Raw genomic sequence first — 21,131 nt, forward strand, 5'->3', positions numbered from 1 at the left:
TATTTTCAGTTTGAAGTCTCTATTGAAAATGTGTGTAATAAGAATAGTCACAAGAACAGTACGGAAGCATATAGTGTACTTTATTAAATTGCAAATACAATCCCACAGTTGCATTTTCATGTATGCACGCGTTATTTAGGTCACAATGCAAATACAATCATCCCATCTGTATTTTTATATTCCAGTATGCACAATTGGGTTACGGCGAGATGGGGAATTGAACACCAGTCTCCTGTGGCAAAATCTTACTGCATCACTAAAAGGCCTCTAAGCAAGGCTCGTAATCGTTACAATATCATGTTCAAACACGTCCCCCACTGATAAACAAAAGATTGTATGTTTAAAGTGATATAGCATAAGCATATCTTTAAGCATGTCACTGAAAATAGGTCGATGACAAATATTTTTCGTCTTTACACTGCTACAAGTGTAATCCAAAGACACATATTTAATATATTGCAGAATGTGTGCTAGCTAGCTGGATTTACCTCTTAAAAAGACAACAAATAGTAAGAGAGAGGTGCAAACAACAGTACTTATTTGTAGACAGTCAGGCACCACACTCCAAAATACTTCTACTCCGAGGCATCCCATCAATCTCCTTTCCCCCATGATCAGCTCCCCCAATCACAGTGCCCACGCCTATCACACATGGAGCTAACCTTCGAACTTGGAAACTATAAAAATTCCCCTCAATACATCAGATGCCCAATTTACTTCCCCACCCCCCAACACACACAACTGACTCACACACACTCTGCAGTCCCTCCGTCTCACATAATAGTCCCAGATGGCTGTATATAAAGCTACCATAAGCTGGAGCCAACACTGCTATGTACACAGTTTTATGACCTGGTCAGATGGAAATCTGCTTGTTTTTGTTTATTTTTAATTTAGAAAAGTAAAAGTACCGTGATTCAAGAATATTTCTGTCCGTACATAATAATGTGGTGGTTAATCCTGGTTCTTCAGTGCCACCATATCTGCGGGTTTTGTTTGAACTGGTATCTTAATATTCTTAAAGCATAATTGCTTAAAGCAGGGGATTTGTTTACGGAATTACAGGTTGACCAAAGACAAGACTGTGAATCTTCCTCTTGAATCTAGCAGTGGTTTAGAGCATTGTTTTTATATAATGCACCTCCCTTTTTTCAGGACTAAGCTAACAAAACCTATTTCCTGGAAAGAAAACATCAGACCCTTTGAAGTACACATTTTCTACTCATTAATGCTCATAGACACTTTTTCATCTATGGCTGGACGACTACTTTGCAAAATTTGACATGCATTAGTAGAAGTTATACGTGCATCGCCATGGTAACTAAAGTAAGTGCACAGCTGGAGGCAAATCCTAGCCTCTACAATTGAAGAAAGTCCCAGATAGCTCGAAATACTGTATTTCTGTAATAGAGTGACTAAGAGAGGATCTCATTCTGTGGTCAGTGTCAGTGGCCAGAGCATCAATTGCTTGCTCTGCCAGCTCAGTCTAAGCTGGCCCTTAAATGTATATAAACTTAACTTAAGACTTAACATACAACTCTTCAACAGAGCAGCTTGGGAAGAGCAGTGAACTTTAGTTGCCTCCAAAGATTATATATTATGTATTATATAGTTTATCATAGAATAAATAATTCTGTAATCGTATAAAACTTCCAAGAACAGTCATCCAGTTGATGGCCGTGCATTGCATCAAAAATGCTTCAGCTGACCAAACAGTCATACAGCATTGCTGCCATTTGGATCCACTTCACAGATTCTGTTCAGCTGGCTGCAGGGAATTTAAAGAATATAAAACAAAACTGACATCTGATGCCCGAGACCTCTAAGGAATAATAAATAATTTACCAAACTTTACCAGAGAGCAAAGAATGCTGGTGTTCTGTAACTGAGGTATAAAACAAACAGGTTTCATTTTAGTTTAAGTTTTAAATGTTTCCCTGTATCTATTATTCAAAGTAGATATTTAATGTTGTATTATTGTTACACGTGTTTTAGAGCCATTTAAATTAAGAACCTGGACTGCTCATGGCCATAGAGGAACCAGAGTTGAAAAACACTGGGTAACACAACATGTAAGGGTGTTTTAAATTTGTACAGAATGCATAATGTGAAAATATACAGTATGAGTATGTGTGTCTACAAAATGAAGTTACAGTCAAGTACTTGGTTTGCAATATACAGTTAGGTCCATAAATATTTGGACAGTTACACAATTGTCATCATTTTGTCTCTGTTCACCACCACAATGACAAAAATATGTTCTTTAAGTGTAGACTTTCAGTTTTAATTTGAGGGTAGTTACATCCAAATTGGGTGAACAGTGTAGGAATTACACCCATTTTTATATGTGATCCCCCCGATTTTAGGGGCTCAAAAGAATCTGGACAAACTAACTCATGAATTAAATTGTGAGTTTCAATACTTGGTTGCAAATCCTTTGCAGTCAATAACTGCCTGAAGTCTGGAATCCATAGACATCACCAGATGTTGGGTTTCTTCCCTGGTGATGCTCTGCCAGGCCTGCACTGCAGCGGTCTTGTTCTTGGTGCGTTTTGCCTTCACTTTTGCCTTCAGCAAGTGAAATGCATGCTCAATTGGATTCAGGTCAGGTGATTGACTTGGCTATTGCAGATCATTCCATTTCTTCACCTTAAAAAAAGGATTGGGTTACTTTCGCAGTGAAGAGTCGAAGAAATCCAGAGAGAGATATATGTTTCCAGTCAAAGGTTTTTTTATTACATGCAGCTGCAAGGAAGAGGTTCAAGAGGCGATCTCAAGAACAGTCTTAGAGAAGTTACAAACTACAGGCACTTTTATGCAGACCAGCCAGGAGAGAAAGATAACAGGACCCACATGTATGTCCCGTGATGAGTGCAAGTTCGGATCCGGCCTGACATCTCCTTAGGAAAACCCATATATGGTTAAACCGGGGAAAATTAAAGCATACGTAATGTTTAATATAAGGGGGGTTTGTACGATGTATCAAGCCCAAATGTCTGGAGAAAACTGGTTCTTATCAGACTCTGTTCCTCTGGGTATCAGGGTTGCACTATGGCACAGTACCATAGCACAGCAAGGCCGCGAGACAGTGACCTTGTTTCCAGAGACACACAGGGAAAGAAATGCAGTTCATCATGCTGTATGCTTCAGGTCATTTTCCATCTGCACTGTGAAGCGCCATCCAATGAGTTTTGAAGCATTTGGCTGAATCTGAGCAGATAATATAGCCCTAAACACTTTTGTCAGCAATCACATCATCAATAAATACAAGGGAACCAGTTCCTTTGGCAGCCATACATGCCCATGCCATAACGTGCTTCACAGATGAGGTGGTATGCTTTGGATCATGAGCAGTTCCTTCCCTTCACTATACTCTTCATTTCCCATTATTCTTTGTCTCATCTGTCCATAGGATGTTGTTCCAGAACTGTACAGGGTTCTTTAGATGTTTTTTGGCAAACTCTAATCTACTCTTCCTGTTTCCTGTTTACATCTTGTATATATTGTATATAAATATTTAGCTCACAATATATATATACACTCACCTAAAGGATTATTACGAACACCATACTAATACTGTGTTTGACCCCCTTTCGCCTTCAGAACTGCCTTAATTCTACGTGGCATTGATTCAACAAGGTGCTGAAAGCATTCTTTAGAAATGTTGGCCCATATTGATAGGATAGCATCTTGCAGTTGATGGAGATTTGTGGGATGCACATCCAGGGCACGAAGCTCCCGTTCCACCACATCCCAAAGATGCTCTATTGGGTTAAGATCTGGTGACTGTGGGGGCCAGTTTATTACAGTGAACTCATTGTCATGATTAAGAAACCAATTTGAAATGATTGGACCTTTGTGACATGGTGCATTATCCTGCTGGAAGTAGCCATCAGAGGATGGGTACATGGTGGTCATAAAGGTATGGACATGGTCAGAAACAATGCTCAGGTAGGCCGTGGCATTTAAACGATGCCCAATTGGCACTAATGGGCCTAAAGTGTGCCAAGAAAACATCCCCCACATCATTACACCACCATCTGAATGTCTCAACAGAAATCGAGACTCATCAGACCAGGCAACATTTTTCCAGTCTTCAACTGTCCAATTTTGGTGAGCTTGTGCAAATTGTAGCCTCTTTTTCCTATTTGTAGTGGAGATGAGTGGTACCCGGTGGGGTCTTCTGCTGTTGTAGCCCATCCGCCTCAAGGTTGTACGTGTTGTGGCTTCACAAATGCTTTGCTGCATACCTCGGTTGTAACGAGTGGTTATTTCAGTCAAAGTTGCTCTTCTATCAGCTTGAATCAGTCGGCCCATTCTCCTCTGACCTCTAGCATCAACAAGGCATTTTCGCCCACAGGACTGCCGCATACTGGATGTTTTTCCCTTTTCACACCATTCTTTGTAAACCCTAGAAATGGTTGTGCGTGAAAATCCCAGTAACTGAGCAGATTGTGAAATACTCAGACCGGCCCGTCTGGCACCAACAACCATGCCACGCTCAAAATTGCTTAAATCACCTTTCTTTCCCATTCAGACATTCAGTTTGGAGTTCAGGAGATTGTCTTGACCAGGACCACACCCCTGAATGCATTGAAGCAACTGCCATGTGATTGGTTGGTTAGATAATTGCATTAATGAGAAATTGAACAGGTGTTCCTAATAATCCTTTAGGTGAGTGTATATATATATATATATTTTTTTTTTTTTAATTATTTTTTTTTTTACATATTTCCTACAAAAAGTAATGGGAAAACAAACAAGCTGATTACATCTAACTGAATGTGACTTTGGTGATATTAATTATAAACTATGACATCCTAATGAGGCACACTTGTCTTGCAGTGTGGATGACACATATGTATTGATCCTTACCCCCAAGTTTCTGTTTGTCATTCATAATATAGCTAAGGAATTAAAATTCACCAAACTGATAAAGACGGACCCATGAATGCATTTACCATTTTTGACATTTACCTCTAATTGACTGTTGACATTTAATGTCACCAGGTGACATCATTCCCCATAGCAATCACTTACTTAGATGACTTCATGGAACAACTGAAAAATAAACAAGCCACTTAATATGATGAGAAGATCAGCAGGTGTCTTATTTAAATGTTTGCCGTGTCTGAGCTAATGTAAGCTATAAGATATGAACATTTTAGTTGAATATTTTTTTTCTAGATTTATATTCCTATTCCTGGCTTCTAAGTAATTACAGTAGTTTTATTATGTCGCTGGTATTGAATTATGCCTGTCTCTCAGCCTATGAATCAGAATATTTGTATTAAATTAAATTTCACATTTTGTTACTTAATCCATTTTAGAATTTTAGTCATCAAAGAATTTAATTTAAATGTTGGCTGCTATATATGCCTACACTATATTTTTTTTCTATTTAAACAATGTTAGTTAACTTACTCTCTTGGTTAGCTAACATACTTGTGTAGGCCCAAAGGACTATGGCTGGGAAGATTATATTTATTATTTAAATCGATAATGTTTTCCCCTTCAAACCAAATAAAGCATTCAATATCTTTACAGAATAACTAAAGACATGTTTAGTTTTTTCCAGAAATTTAGCCTAACTCTTCCTACATTATATAATAAGTATGTACTGTAATTGAGAAATTGAGCTAAAAATGCTATTTAACATTAAAAAATTAAGGATGAAAAGGAGAATCATATTATTTATTGAATGAGATCTTAATGGCATGACTGGTTTTATCCCTTAATTATATTTTCTACTATTTTAAAGCTGATCCTAATGTTCTGGGGACAGAAAATTATACTTTATTTTAAATGTACCATTTTAAATGTTGTTCCCAGTTCTCCCTAAGAAACATTTTTACTGCATTACATTATTGTGAAGAGTATATAAAAAAACAAATGTATTTTCTTGGAATCTTAAGCGTTTTTTGCATGGTTTGAAACTGTTAAAGTTTGAAGTGAAGGATACCATGAATGAAGATTTAATGTACAGTATACAGTAGGCATTTCCCAAATATTTGTCATTTCTGCACTACATTGCTACATTATCAAAATTGCACTAATAATGCCATATATTTTGTCCTATTATCTTTAAACTTTTTCCTTAGAACAGTATATTTACTCTTTACTGGGAAGGTAGCCTTTGTTGAAAGCAGCCATTTATGCAAATAAAGCACTTTTTTAGAAGAGGAACTGTGTAGCATATGCATCAGTTATTTATTGTAAAATCGTATGGGGCCTATCTGCCTTTATTATGGATACTCTCATGTCTTTATTAGAGCATCTCATTACAACAATGTGACATTTGAGGAAAGATCTATTATTTAACAATATCATTAACTGAAGTACAACCTTTCCGAAGTTGACAGCTACTAATGCTAATGGATCGAATTGCTTTTTTAAGCCAGCATCAATACATTTTTGAAGTGACAAAAGGAAACTTAATAAGATCTTAAGATGTTCTCAAAGATGATTATATTGCAAATTCTATTGTTTTATATGCAAAAAAGTCTTCAGAAACATTATTCTTGCAAACAAATTATATCAAAATTATGCCTTGTTATGTTGAGTCTGTCTTTGCTGATGAATGTAGTGGAAACAAACTAAAAATATTAATTTAGATAAATATCTGGTCAATTAAAATAAGAAAACAACATGCAGTGGGTAGTATAATGAAAGGAAAACTGCTATACAAAATAATTTGTCTACCTGTCTGAAGCAAAAAACACTTGTAATAATACATTTGTAAGTTTGGTTAATTTTGTTGAAAATAAGAATATAAAAGAAGTAACCAATATATTGAAGATATGAGCCAGTCCTTGATCTTTAGTAATACTTCAGCCAAGAGCAGGCTTTAGTACAAGGAGTGATGAGTCTAATTCTTCTGGTTTGCATTACTTTGATCTGTTGTTTTTAAGAATTGATTCCAATGTGAATATTGTACAGAAAGGCAGAAAATACGGTGTTAAATAGATCTAAAATACTACGGAAATTGCAACTCAAGCACTATATGTGCTGCCCACAGCTTCAAGTAATGGATTACCAGGCTTAATGTGCACCTGAAAACCTCTTCAGAAGAATAATTAAGCTCAAGTACTAAGGACTTCACTTCACAGGACTGTGTAAGGAAAAGAGGCATGCTGATAATTGTTTGAGGTAAAACTTGTCTCTGGCAATTTTGATTCTCATGTTGACTAAAGGGGAACTAGCAGAGTCCCTACAGTTATTGGTTTATATATGTTGGTAGAAGTGTATAAGTAAAGTATCTGTGATGTTTCTGTTCCATGCTATAATTGTAGTAACTTTTGAAACATAAAAGTATTATCTTCATCACAATCATGGCTGTTGAAAATACCCCAAAGGAGAGCTCTGCTGTCTTTCAGCATGTGACATTTCAACACTTACCAGATAAAAGAAAACACTACATCTAGAAAGCACGGGATCTGTCTTCCCTGCAGCAGCTCAGGTAATGAGTCTGTTCAGTGGTAGTGTGATCATATAGCTCCATATTCACCATGATGAGATGGGACAGGGTTTTAAAGTAGCCTTTAAAGAGAAAGACATTCAAATTTGAACCCTTTGGCACGTAAGTACACAAATAATTAATTTTAGTTTCTCTTTAAAGTCTAATTTAAATGTGTTTATATAATTTTCTCATTTAAGAAAATGTTTAAAAAAGATAAATGCAATAAATATATTTTGCCTGCCAGCTAAAGGAAAGCAGAAAGACACACAAGTGCTTGAGTAATCTGACTGTATTAATCAACTCATTCCATCTCTAGCATATACTTCTTCAGTTAATAAACTCTCTAAAAATGCAAATTAGTTGCATATTATGATCCACTTAACAAAATAACTAGAATTGATTTGTGGAATGAATTCATAAGTGTGTAAATAGACTTTACAGCTTATAAGCATTGTAAGTATGTAAACAAGATCTAACTTTTGTAATAGTCCCCTTTAAAGGACCTGCATAATGTTTTCAAATTTGAATATTTAATTTTGCTAGGTTGGCAGGTTTGGATGAAACATGCTGAAATTAAATTATCAACTTTTTACCTGGTGTTCTTTTGCCTTTTCCAAAATCACAATTAGTCCGCCAAAGATTTGGTCAAAACACCAGCTTAAGAGAAGATTCAGAAATAAAAGCAACAAAAGTCATGTAAGTGCTCAGTGAATCTATCAGAGGTGGCCAGAGTGGCAGCAGGCCATAGTAACTTACACAAGAGGAATTATTGCATTTTGAAGAGACTAAGAATCCAAGATATACACAGGTTTGTCAAACACACATTTTTCTTTTGTTCATTTCAGGAAGACTCTAGCGATAGAGATGTTTCATCTGGCCAGAAAAATCATCTCAGGAAATTATTTCTCTGAGCAGCATGCCGGCAGTGCAAACCTGACAGAAACGGTGCATGCCTCAATAAGAGAGAACATATTTAAATTTAACTAGGTGGACCCAAGTAGTGACAATTCTGAAGAACAGTTGCAGCTTCAAATATAAGCAGAGTAACTTGTTATCATGGTGTAAGTGATATGCTTTTTCATAACCAATTGACAGGAAAGCTTTTACCAATCAGCACTCGCACAAAATAACTGTCCTCTTTTTGCTCATAACAAAGACCTTTAATAGCCTGTAATAAATGAAGTTCACTTTTTTAGTCAAACACTGTAATTATGATAATTGCCAGACATTAAATGTGCCTGTTATAAGTCTTCCAAAACTGCTTTCCTCACTGGTTGAATTCAGTTATCATTTTTTGGGGAGCATGGAACAGGCAGAATGATATTGAACAATTATTAAATACAATCCTTTTTTACTAGCTGGACTAGAGGTCACCTAAAACCAAGTGAAAAGGTGCAATCATTGCGTCTGGAAAGCAGAAATAATTGTCTAAGCTCTTTTCATGCATTATCTTTGGAATCTAGCGCCAGTATTGGATACGAAAGAAGCACTGATTCACAATGAAGTCTCACAATGAGCCATTACTACTACAGACAAGGTGTCTGTTCCACATTAGCCTTGTTAGCATTCAAAGGTCAGCAAATCCTTTGTCAAAAGTGGATTATAACCTTTTGGGCTTTCCTCCTGTTGCAGTGAAATTGCTTGACTGGTAAATTAAGTTTAATTCCTTGTTCAACCTGGGGATTGCACATACGATTTTGGGAATGCTACATTTCTTTGGGAGCTGTATTGAAGCATTGCACTGGCCCAAGACGCCACTGTATTTATTTCCTTCGGCTCTCCTCTTCTGCAGGGTTTTTCCATGTAACCACATTAGTGTTAATCAACAAGCAGACATTCTTAGACATTCATTGTGGATACTTGATAATGATTGGTGTGATGGAACAAGGCCCATCCCTTTGTTAAGATAATTCAAAACCTTTTACAGGGGTCTCAAACTCAATTCCTTGAGGGCCGTGTATATGGTGGTTTTTGTTCCAATCGAGTTCTCAATTACTTAATTTGTCTAATGAATGATTCAATTTGACATATTTAAAAATATATATTTTGAGGTATTTTACAGTTGATGATCTAAATGTGCATTTGATTCAAGGTACAGTTGCTTGTAAAATATCTCAGGGTAGTATAGGTGTTTAAATGTATCTAGCTGATTAAACAATTAGACCAATTAAGTAATTGAGGACTCTGTTGGAAGGAAAACCAGCATGCATATGGCCCTCCAGGGACTGAGTCTGAGACCCCTGTTTTAGAACAAAGAAAGACTTATCTGGGGTGTGGTTATGGAGCAGCCATCTTGGGGGAAGTAGGGGAAGGTTACAGAGGCCATCTTGGTAAGGGACTTTATAGACCTGAGTCACCTTACTGCTGACATGGGGAGGGGTTTAATGCTATTGTTTATAGTTCAGATTTGTTTTATAATCAAACATCACCTTTGTTATAATTTTATTTTCATGTAAACCTATTTTGGAAATGTATGTTTGGGGCTGTATGTTTTAATATTTCTTTTGTCACCCCTATCTTCCAATGGTTGTGTCTAAGGGGTGGGGCTAAGCTGACCACAGTATAAAAGCAGGTTTGAGGAGTTCAGTAAGAGAGCTGGGTGTTGGTTAACATGGGCACATTTGTGGTGGAGTAGTTTGTTTATTGTTGTTTTTGCCTGCAATTATTAATTCTGTGTGCTGGCAGTAATTACAATTATTTTTGTGTGTGATGGCATAAATGGGGCTTGTGAGGGATCGAAACAACTGAAACGATTGATTCAGAAAACGAGTCAATCTTTCGAAACGTTGCAAACATCTCACCACAGTGACATCTTGTGGCCAGATGATGCACAATAAAACCCCGTGTGACTGGCAGACTAGAGCTGATCGGAAAAACTTCATTGATGAAACTGCCGAAGGAATAAGGGGTTCATTATGACACCAGACAGTGTTACAAACCATCACCAGATACTAAGCTACACTGTAAGATCAGATTGTTGTATATCACAAATTATTGTACAAAAAGCATGTTGGCACTTTTGGTTATTCAATCAAAGCAAATGTGAACCTATTTGTAATTCATGTCCTGTTAAACTAACTTAATATATCTATGAGAAACATGTGCATCATTGTGAAAAGAACAGAATGCCTTTGGCTTTGTTGTTTTTTTAATTTTAAACAAAAACAATGTCATTACATTGTGTTGGGTCTGGATGTCATAAGTGCGCACTATTTAAACATTTATACATTTATGTTGAATTGAAGAGAGAAGATGACAGTTTGTACACACAATATTATTATTTCACATGGAATTGAAAATGGAAGCATATGATGTACGAGGCCAGAGAAATATAAGATTGAGTAAAATGTGTGACAACCAGCCCCGGTCTCCCCTACTTTTACTTGCAGCTTTGCATGTGTCATCAGACTGTGGACTCTATACTCAAAAGTGTCTGTATTTAATGTGCTGTTGTAACTCTTTGTCCAGATTCCTCAGTGCGGCACTCAGACTGCTGGCTTTATAATGTTTCGTAGTAGGTCAAAGGGCTTTAAATTATTAAAACATATAAATCTAGTCTAACATAATATCCTAAATCACCTCTCCTGACCACTCGGCATCTTCAGATTTCGACATGAGCATCTTCAGACAGGCTTAATAAACCTGAATGACTGTGATGCATTTTACAGTGGGCATATACTAATTTATGTTTTGCATTTCATTTGAATGACATAATTTACATGGGTGCTTATTTCTACCATGTCGTTAACTTATTTAATTTGAATGGTAATGGTTCTGTCAAAAGACAATGGAATTACATTCTGCGCCAATAAAGATAAAGGTGGACTGTATTTGAAAAGCAATTGATATCCAACCTTTTTTGTTTGTTTGTTTTCCTTTAAAATGAGCTCTAACAACCTGGTATAGACGGGGATTAGAAGTGCAAACACTTCTAGAAACGGACAAGCTTCTCAACAGTATGACGTAATAAAGCCCCATTCAGCCTAGTCAGGTGACTCATTTTGATACAGACTTCAGAGTAATGTGTCGAAACTATGCTTCAAATGATTCGAAGCAGATTGCAGTATTCTGAGTCTGACATCACTACTTTTTTTGGTGCTGCATGTTTGGCTTTTTGTCCAACAGACAATACATATTATTACTTTTTAGATTTTTTTTATACTTGCTATCCTTGTTCTTAATTGTCTGATACCGGAACCACCACAACTGGAGAGAGAAACAGATAGAGGACTCTCTAGTAAAGTTTAATAAGAATTTATATTCACTAATTAAATACAGAAATAAAAGCCATGTCAGCAGCCCAAAATGAAAATAATAACTTTTAAAATGAATATATTGTCCGTAGCAATGTTCAGCTTCTCTGCTGGCCCAGGTATTACTGCTACTTCTGTCAACTGCTGTCTTTGCATTTCCTATTATTCTTCATTCAGCACAGTTCTACTGGCCTTCAGTGACACTCACTTCATCAGCTCTGTACACAGGGTTGAATCCCTCCTTATATAGTTTATTGAGCTAGTTAAAGCTCTAAAGCCCGACCATATGTCCATATAAAGAGAATTCTTTTTTTTCTTCCACAGGCTTTACCATGCATTTCCTTGCATATTCAACTGCGCTGAATGGTATTGTAAAGGTATACATAATACAGCTCTGGATAAAATTAAGAGACCACTCCAAGTTCAGAAATCAATGTTAAGTGGTCTCTTAATTGTTTCCAGAGCTGTATTTAGTATTTAAATCTAACCATTGGGACTAAACAACTCAGTACAGTAGGTCAACTATTTATTTTTTGTAGCCCTGGCAAAGTCAACTAGAGTGTTTTACCAAGGGCTAAGAAAATATGTGTTATAATACATACAGGGCAAAATCATTAATGTTGTAGAAAGAGAAGAAGAAACTAGAAGCAGTTCATTTTCATACACCATGGGGTTTTTGTGGTCATGCTGAGTACCTCCTCATATGTAATAAAACAATAATGTAACATGTCACATCACTACAAGATATTTCTCCCTCTGTAGTCCTGTGTAGGACACAAAGCTTTCCAGATGTTTAGATAAATCAAGCAAAGAAAGGCAGTGATGCTCCTGTCCTGCAGCTTTTAGTTACTGTATGAGAGGGTAAAATAACACTTGTTTATAACATTGTCAAGGTTTGAAGTGTTCAAACCTGAAGGCTTTGTTAGAAGGTCACAAAATGAGACAGACTGTGACAGGTGACATTTCGTAACCTGTCCTGTGAGCAAGGGTGTCACATAACTCAATAGACAATAAAAAAAGACTACAGGAGTCTACTGGTGCCCTCCAGCACCCCCGGAGTCTCAAGGTTCCCCCAGTGGTGAACGTTCCTCTAAAGAACAGGTTATCTAAGATGACAAACAGACATGGCGTCCCAAAGGGAACACTGCATTCGCTTAACTCTGTTAACGTGGGGGAAATAGATGTCTGTGTTTGCCAAAGACAAAACATATTTTGATCTCCCTGTGATATGTAAAACAATATGCTTGTATTTAAATAACATTTGCACATATTCCATTTGTGAAAATAATCATTTTCCAAAAATGTATTTTTCTTCTTTATCATTTACATCATATGATATTGGCTTAATTTCTAAGGTCATCAAACCATGTCATTTTATCTTACTGCACAAAATTAAATCAATACATTATTGAGCAACCTAGCATTTACAAGTAATTTACTTGAAACCACTCATTAGTGTCTGGGTTAGACATTTTTGTTTCACAAACCACAAAAGTCTTTGTTTGGGATTGCTGTATCACCCACTTGTAATCCTTTATGACTATGGCAGTAATTAAATCACAGCACTGCTTAAAATGTATCTGAAATACTGTGACTCATAGAAAAGTACATTTTCAAAGACTGTAAAATATCCATGGAAGACATCAACATATACATTTAAAAATGAATAGAATCTATTTTCTTTATTTTATAAAATAATATTAAGGGCTAGGAATCTTCAGTGGTTTCTTGGTTGTTTTCAGCCTAGAATGTCATCATTGACTGACCCTACAGGAACACAAAGCTGAATGGTTCATTATGGAGGAGAACAAACAAACTTCCATTAAAGGGGAGATGTGATCGAGTAAGAGGTTTGGGTTTTCAATCTCTTCTGATTTGTACGTCTCACTGAACCTTAAATAACACACCTACACTCTACAACAATGCCCTGGTCTTGGTTATTTCAAGCTATTTTGAGGTGGCATTTTATATATTTCCAATATCACTGGTAAACAACAAACTGTCACTGAATTTATATCCAATCATTTAAATGTCAGTCTACTTGGACAACAATAATTACTGTACACAAGGTTAGAGGTGAAAGGTTACGCTGAAGGCATTCTTATTTGTTTGTGATGTGAACAGAACACAATCTAGCTGTTTAGGTCCATGCTTTATATTCCTTTGTTTATATTTCTAGTTGATTGTATATACCAGTGAATTCATTTGATGGGTCTGTAAGGTGATACATAAAGGTGAAAGTGTGCTATAACATGCAGTATCAGCCAATGCATCATATGTGTGCGAGTGTGTTTCATTCTGAATGAGGTTACTGACAGCCAGCCTGAAGCCCAGGTAGAATAAAGTGGATAAAAGTGTGCATAGTGTCCGGTAATTAAAAACATCTCTGCTTTGTTAGTTCCAACCATATCTATTTTAGCTGTGCTGAGGGAGAGGTGCCTCCTACTCACATATTATTTGTATCTATTTTTCTTATTGTCGGTTCTGGTACTGAATCGTCATAGCCTGCATCCCCCATGATTGTGTGGATATTAGAGTCACCAGTAAAGGTGGCATTTACTCATATGATCTGTTGGTGTTATTATTGCAGTTTGGGAGCCAATTCCTTGTGTTTGTGTGTCCCAATGATTGGCATGACTATATATATTGGTAATAAGTGTTATCTGGATTGTACTCCAGTAAGACCAGGGCTTCGAATGTGTTTCAGACAGTCAGGACACAGCCTGATGTACCAGTCCATTTTATCAATCAAAAATAAACTAGCAGTCATTATCAGGACATGCTCACAGATTAACAATAAAGGAGCAAGTTAAGATCATTATTGCTCAGTTTAGTGTTGCCTGTAATGAGGACCCAGTGACCTATTCATAGACACTGTTACTCATAAAGTAGCCTGTGTGAATTGAAGGGAAGGAGAGAGACAGAGGAAAAACTGAATTTGCATAACAGAACACGTCTTGTGCTGGAATTTTAAAATAGGAGTTATATATGTCAGCTGCATTATTTATAGCAAAGGAAAAAGGCTCTGAAATGGTATGCTGTTGGGCATCTGTCATGTTTTACAGAAGTGACATTTTAGTGAGTAGTGCCTGCAATTAGTAAATGTAACTGCATAACAGACTGGGGGTAGCATTTCTCACATTAATTTGCAGCAGAGCCAACTTTTACGTCCCACATCACAAACTTATTTATTGAGAGGTTTATCTCTCAGTATCAGACTACTGGATCAGGGCTGCTCAATTGTCACACCTCTCACAATACAGAAATAATTGCATTGTTCTTCAATTAAATGTACAAACTTTGGAAACCTCATTTACCCCGATTAACTGCAGACATTTTCAACCTAGGCCATTGTGTAATATTTAATTGACAGTAGAAATCTCCCACAAGTTCCCGTGTGAGGCATTAGTTTATTGAGCTGTTTGTTGAACTAATGAGAATGTATAAATGCTAGGTGAATAAAGCAATGCAAGATTTCTGACAGGTACGTATTCTGTTTCATTATCAGCAAAATGAATAATTATATTTTGTGTAATTAGCTCCAGCTTCCCCGCGACCCTCACCAGGATAAGCAGTTTCGAAAATGGATGGCTGGATAGATATTTTGTGTAAATCTCATAGGAGAAAATATAAAATCATTGCTGTGTGATCTTCACAAACACTTTGTGCAAGAGGCAAGTAAATGGAATTAATCAACAAGAAATGGTTGAGATAACATGTTTTGCCTATTTTTTAATACAGCAGTGCATACAAATGAACACTGAAATAATCAAATTCTATTTAAAATAATACAATTTAGCATAATAATGTAGGTACAAATAAGCAAGATGTGAAATCCAGTTCAGTTAGTCTAGGTAGCACCATATCAGTGCTTTCCAAACAAATAATATTCACGTTAACACAGTGTCTAGTGTGACCAGTTTAAAAAATGTAACATTTTCTTTTCTGGAGGATGAAAATGCTGTATTTTGAATATAGTCAGACTCCATATTCATTAACCAGAGTAACAAGTTCCCGGAATGACAGAAAAATACAATTCTGCTAGGGTGACTGACCTCATATCAAACAATAGTGAATGAAAAAATGTACCTTATTGACCATTAACATCAGAGCCATTGCAGGGGATGGCAATGTGGAAGATAAGTTTGTTGCAGCCGTAAATAATGACCTGCAATAAACTTGATATGTTTTTGTTGGTTTATCAACATGAAATGCAGAGGTGCTAAAATGTCAAATTGAATTCATACAGACAATTTCAGTGGAGTAACTTGATAGATAGGGACAATCAAAGGCACTTTTTATGCATATATGCTTAATGCACCATTGTGCCACAGCTCATCGTCAGATATTACACATGCTTCTACCTATTCCTTTCACGTGCACATTTGTCAGTTACCTGCATTTTTTTGGTTGTTTTTTTTGGGAATCTCCATACAGTCAGTCCACGGATACACCTTGCATTTCATTTCCATCCCTGAACAATTTCTGAAATGGTCCTTCTTTTTCTGGCAATCAATCTCTTTCTGCACTTGAGCAAACAAAATTGATTACTTTTCTAACTCTATGAGATAAATTAATCTGTATCAAAGCCTGCAGTTGTTTTATTAGATGTCTGAGCAGATATTTACAGCATCCCTGTCCATTTGGTGTCGGTGCTCCATTGGACTGGGAGAAGCTCTGCTGAATATGTAGCTCTCAAAAGGTGACAAAGTGCTTTGACAGTCTTACTCCCCTACTCAGTAAATGGACTTTTCAGGGAGTTTATTTTTTTATTTTTTTATTTTGCTTAGGTCAGATATTTTCTCTTCTTTGTGGTGGGAGGGATTGAAACTGTGCCAAAAATGCTGTCAGATTTACAACTGCAAAATGCAGCTATCTAATATGACAGATGTATAACAGGATTATACCTTCAACCAGAACCTTGGCAGTTTGTATGGTTCAGTTCCTGTCCTGATCGTGTGGGCAGGGTTAAATTCAGTCTGAGCAATCTGCAGAGGAACTGCTAAATACCTCTCACATAAATGCGGGGAGGAATGTAACCATTTATCTTCATGCTAGCTAATGCAAGTATATATTTATGGAGGGCAGGAGCAATGATGCCTATAAATATATATTCGTTTCCCTTTACATAACAATCTCAAGGGAGCATGTGTTTAAATCCAAACAATGGAGTCATATTTGCTGCTGTTGTTGATGTTATTGTTTGATGGATGCCTTTGTTCAAAGTCCTTCATGTTCAATAAGGAGTTCTTTGAGAGTTATGTTACAACAAATATAGAAAACACCTGTCTAAGTGTTCTGTAGAGATACACCCCAAGAACAGGGCCAGTGCTGAAAATAATAGGTGATTGAATTTGAATGAACCAAACCTGGATTTTTTTAAATAAAATACGTATGCCTTTAATACTTGTCCACAATCCTTTCAAGTGGATACGAGTTATTGTCAAGATGATTTTCAGATAAGTAACAGTATATGGCAGACCTTGACTGTTGACTCTGCATTAATACCAAGACAAGCAGTTTATCTTCTCAGCAGGACTCAATAGAAGAGCAACCCTATTAAAGCTTTAAAAATGTTTTGTTTTATTTTATATGTTGAAGTGCTAGTAAGTTTATACATTAAGATCCCCAGAGGAAACCTAAGTAGGATCCTTTTCAAAGTGATTTGAACCAGCACACAGTTTGATTCCCATTTTCTCTGATTTGTATTTTTTATTAAGTTTAAAAGTGCAAATCTAGGAAAGACTATGAAAATGTGAAAACCTAAAGCAGAATTTATATGTCTTTAATACAATATTTAGGTTATTTAGAATGAGAAAAAGAGTAAAGAAGTAAAGAAAGAAGTAAAGAAGTAAAAGATTATTAAATTCATCCTGTTACTTGAATTATGTTTTGTAAATCCAGGACATATATACTATGAACACACTATGCAATGTCTGAGAGCAACGAAAAAGGACAAAACGATAAAATGGGATGTTCATGACACTTGAACAATTAAAATTCCATCAAAAGGCCAATTTGTCACTTGTCAAGTTTTCAAAAGGATGACAATCGCTTTGTTTGGCTATTTCTTAAGAACCCCCGGGGTTTAATGTCATCAAATTATGCATGTGTCATAAAAATGTGTTCAGCAGCAATTTCATGATAAAGTTTTCATGGGTGTGATCGGTCATACAGGAATGGTTTTGATAAACAACTGTCATTGTTGTCTCCCACCGGCAATTTTCATCTCATTGAGGTTTGTTAGTTGTTGTTTGTGTTGTAAACTTGCCCATAGCAAAATTCTTCTTTAAGTGTCATTATGATAACTAGCTATGTTTTTTATTTATTTATTTTTAAATCATTGGTGATATATGCTTATATGATGGTGTCAAATGTGGTCTATAAATGAGACAATAAAAACTAAATCTTTAAATTAATCAAATAATCCCTCACATAAAAGTTTTAAATGGGTTTGTTTAGCTTTGGCTTTGCTGGAGGACAGAGTGTCCAAATGGTCTACATGATGGTAAGATTTTCTTAGGCAGATCTATGGCCAGTTTTTCAAGAAAAGAACAGTAGATTTCTGGCACCTGAACAGAATAAGTGTCTGATTGTCCATATCGGGTTCACAATGTTTCCTTTTGTATTGCTATTATTGTTTGCTTTTTTATTTTAATTGCATTTCCTTCAGATTTTAACTTTCTACAGTTTCTACAGGTCACCAGTACCAGTGAAGTGACATCATTCCTTAGCCTTTCCGGTGAACAAACTCATACAGCATATTCAATTATTTTAGTCTGAGTCAATGCGCCAATTAAGAAATACCAAAACAATCAATACCTAACCTTGCTGATCTCTGTCATCCATATCAGCCACTTTATGTTTTGAATCATGAAAGAAAATGTTCATTATCACAATAACTGCGTGGGGATTACAGAATGTGGTTCGTTTGCAAATGAGAAATTAAAGTTAGTTGTGGTATTTAATTTGCTGACCATGTGTTTCTGATAAAGTTTAAATAACGGCCACATCTTTGTAAACACACTTGTTGATCTCCAATGCTTCACAAAGTAAAAATCAAGTTTAATGAAGTTTGAAATCTGAAGTTAAGGAGAGAAGACCATTCTTGAAAAGCACATTCTACCTAATTTGCAAAGTGGGTGAAATATAGTTAGCCAGATGTCACATGTGTGTTTACTGCTGTTAATCTGGCTCTCCCATCTCTGCCTTGCAGCTAAAACTTGGCTAAACTTCTCAAGATTTCTCACCTCCTATACCCAATACACAGCTGGTGTTGCAGGATTGTAGGGTGAAAATAAAACAATGTACCTGACATTATTTCATGCATGAAGTGCTTAATTTCTAATTTTTCAAACTGGGAATGCAGTTTTTAATCATACTTGAATGTGAAATGTCTTAACCTAGTTTTCTTTTTCAATTAAGGTTAATTTATTTGGATCAACTACTTATTACCGTCAGCAATCTGTATGGAAACAGGAACTTCAGTGAGCTCAGCAGTGACTGGCTTAGTCTTTATTCCAGGCCGCTCTGTGAATAACCCCCAGTTTTCCTTTCTGTGCATTTCTCAACATATGGCAAAGCTCTGGACTTGCTCTCTCTCAACCCTGTGCAAACTGGCACAATGTCAAAGTATTAGTATTGGCTTCTGTATTTTTGACCTCCTCAGAGTAATAGCACTTTTATTTTTTAATCAACTTTTGTACATTGGCAAAAGCTACTCACAACGAACAGTTGCATTGACCATGAAAGATGGATAAGACTACAGTTTTGAAAACGATGAAGATATGGTTCATATTACTCACAGAGGATGTAAAACCTGCTTGGTTCTTTGGTTCGAAGCACACAGATTCCAATGTTAGCAGGTGGTATAACACAATATCTTTAGCAGCTCTACTCAGGGACTAGCTTTTCTCCAGACTGCAATGTATGTTAAAATGGCAATGCTACAGCTATCCAGAATCAGTTCAGAAGGTTAATTTAAGGACTCTGAACCACATTATTTTCTTACTGTAGTTTTATCAAAGTTAATGTAGTATGCTGTATTACAGTGTGTATCTGTGCATCTTATGATCACTTTATTTCTATATGGAAATATTGCTGCTCTTTTTTATTTTTATTTGTTTAGACTATTTCTTCGGGATACAAACACATATCCATCCCAAAAAGTCATGAATAAGGTCTGAAGCTGTGTAATCCCACATTTTAATAATAGATGAAAGATACTCATAATAAAAAAGACCTGAGACTAAGAATGTGCTTGCTAACATTATATTTGATATATGAAAGTTATAGTGGAGACATTTCTTTAGACCTCAATAAGGATTATATAATTTTCAGAACAGAAGGTGGCATTTTATATACTGCCTGTAGTATGTCTGAAACCACAGGCATTTAAATGAAAAGACAAAAGAACAAAACAGAGGTAAGACCTAATAGCAAATGTCATACTCTGTTAATGTGACTTTTGACACTTTATTATCAACATATTATCAACAAATCATATCTCTCTGCCCTGCAGCATTTCATCTTGTATGTTTCACAGAAATGTCTGCTCATGATTTCCATTTTAGGCACATGTGAGCACAGAAAATGAATCACAGAAGAGATTTACACACACACACACACACAAAATAATTACACAAATAGGCACTAGACTGAACACCATAGTGATAAGGACCAGGTGATAAACTGGTGCTATCCAGTACTTTAAAATTTTTACAATTAAGAAATAAAGGAAAATCATTTATATTTACAAACAAAATGCCTTGGAAGTTCACTGGAGCTGTCCTGTAGTATAAACAATTGTTAGAAAACAACAGGTAGGTTTGTTAAGCATTTCATAAGCATTATGGATTGTCTGATTTAATCTGATTTAACTGCAGTTGTAATCTTTTGGAAGAGGCACACTCAGCATTACAATCTTAGTTATCTTTCATTCAAATGGATTACATTAATCCACTCAGTGGACATGAAAAACACATGAAATATTAACATAAATTAAGAACTACAAAACTAGAGATCCCTCCCTCTATCACCTGCAATGACTTTATGGATTATATCAACAGCTAAGTCCTTGAATCCATGAATTTTGTCCTTGATAGAATCAGACAAAATCCCCACATATTATAGCTAACACATGCAGTCCATAACGAACACCATGTTCTAGCACAAGGATGCTCATAAGTGTACTTGGTACCAGAGCACCTTGGGCCGAAGGTCGATGATTGACTTTATAGTTGTATCATTGGACATAAGGCCATATGTTTTGGACACTCGGGTGAAGAGGGGGGCAGAGCTGTCAACTGATCACCACTTGATGGTGAGTTGGATCCCATGAACGGGACGCCGGCCGGATAGACCCGGGAGGCGCAAACGAGCAGTGAGGGTCTGCTGGGAACCTCTGGCTGACGACACTG

The sequence above is a fragment of the Amia ocellicauda genome, chromosome 2, assembly GCF_036373705.1.
Source record: "Amia ocellicauda isolate fAmiCal2 chromosome 2, fAmiCal2.hap1, whole genome shotgun sequence".
NCBI lineage: Eukaryota > Metazoa > Chordata > Actinopteri > Amiiformes > Amiidae > Amia > Amia ocellicauda.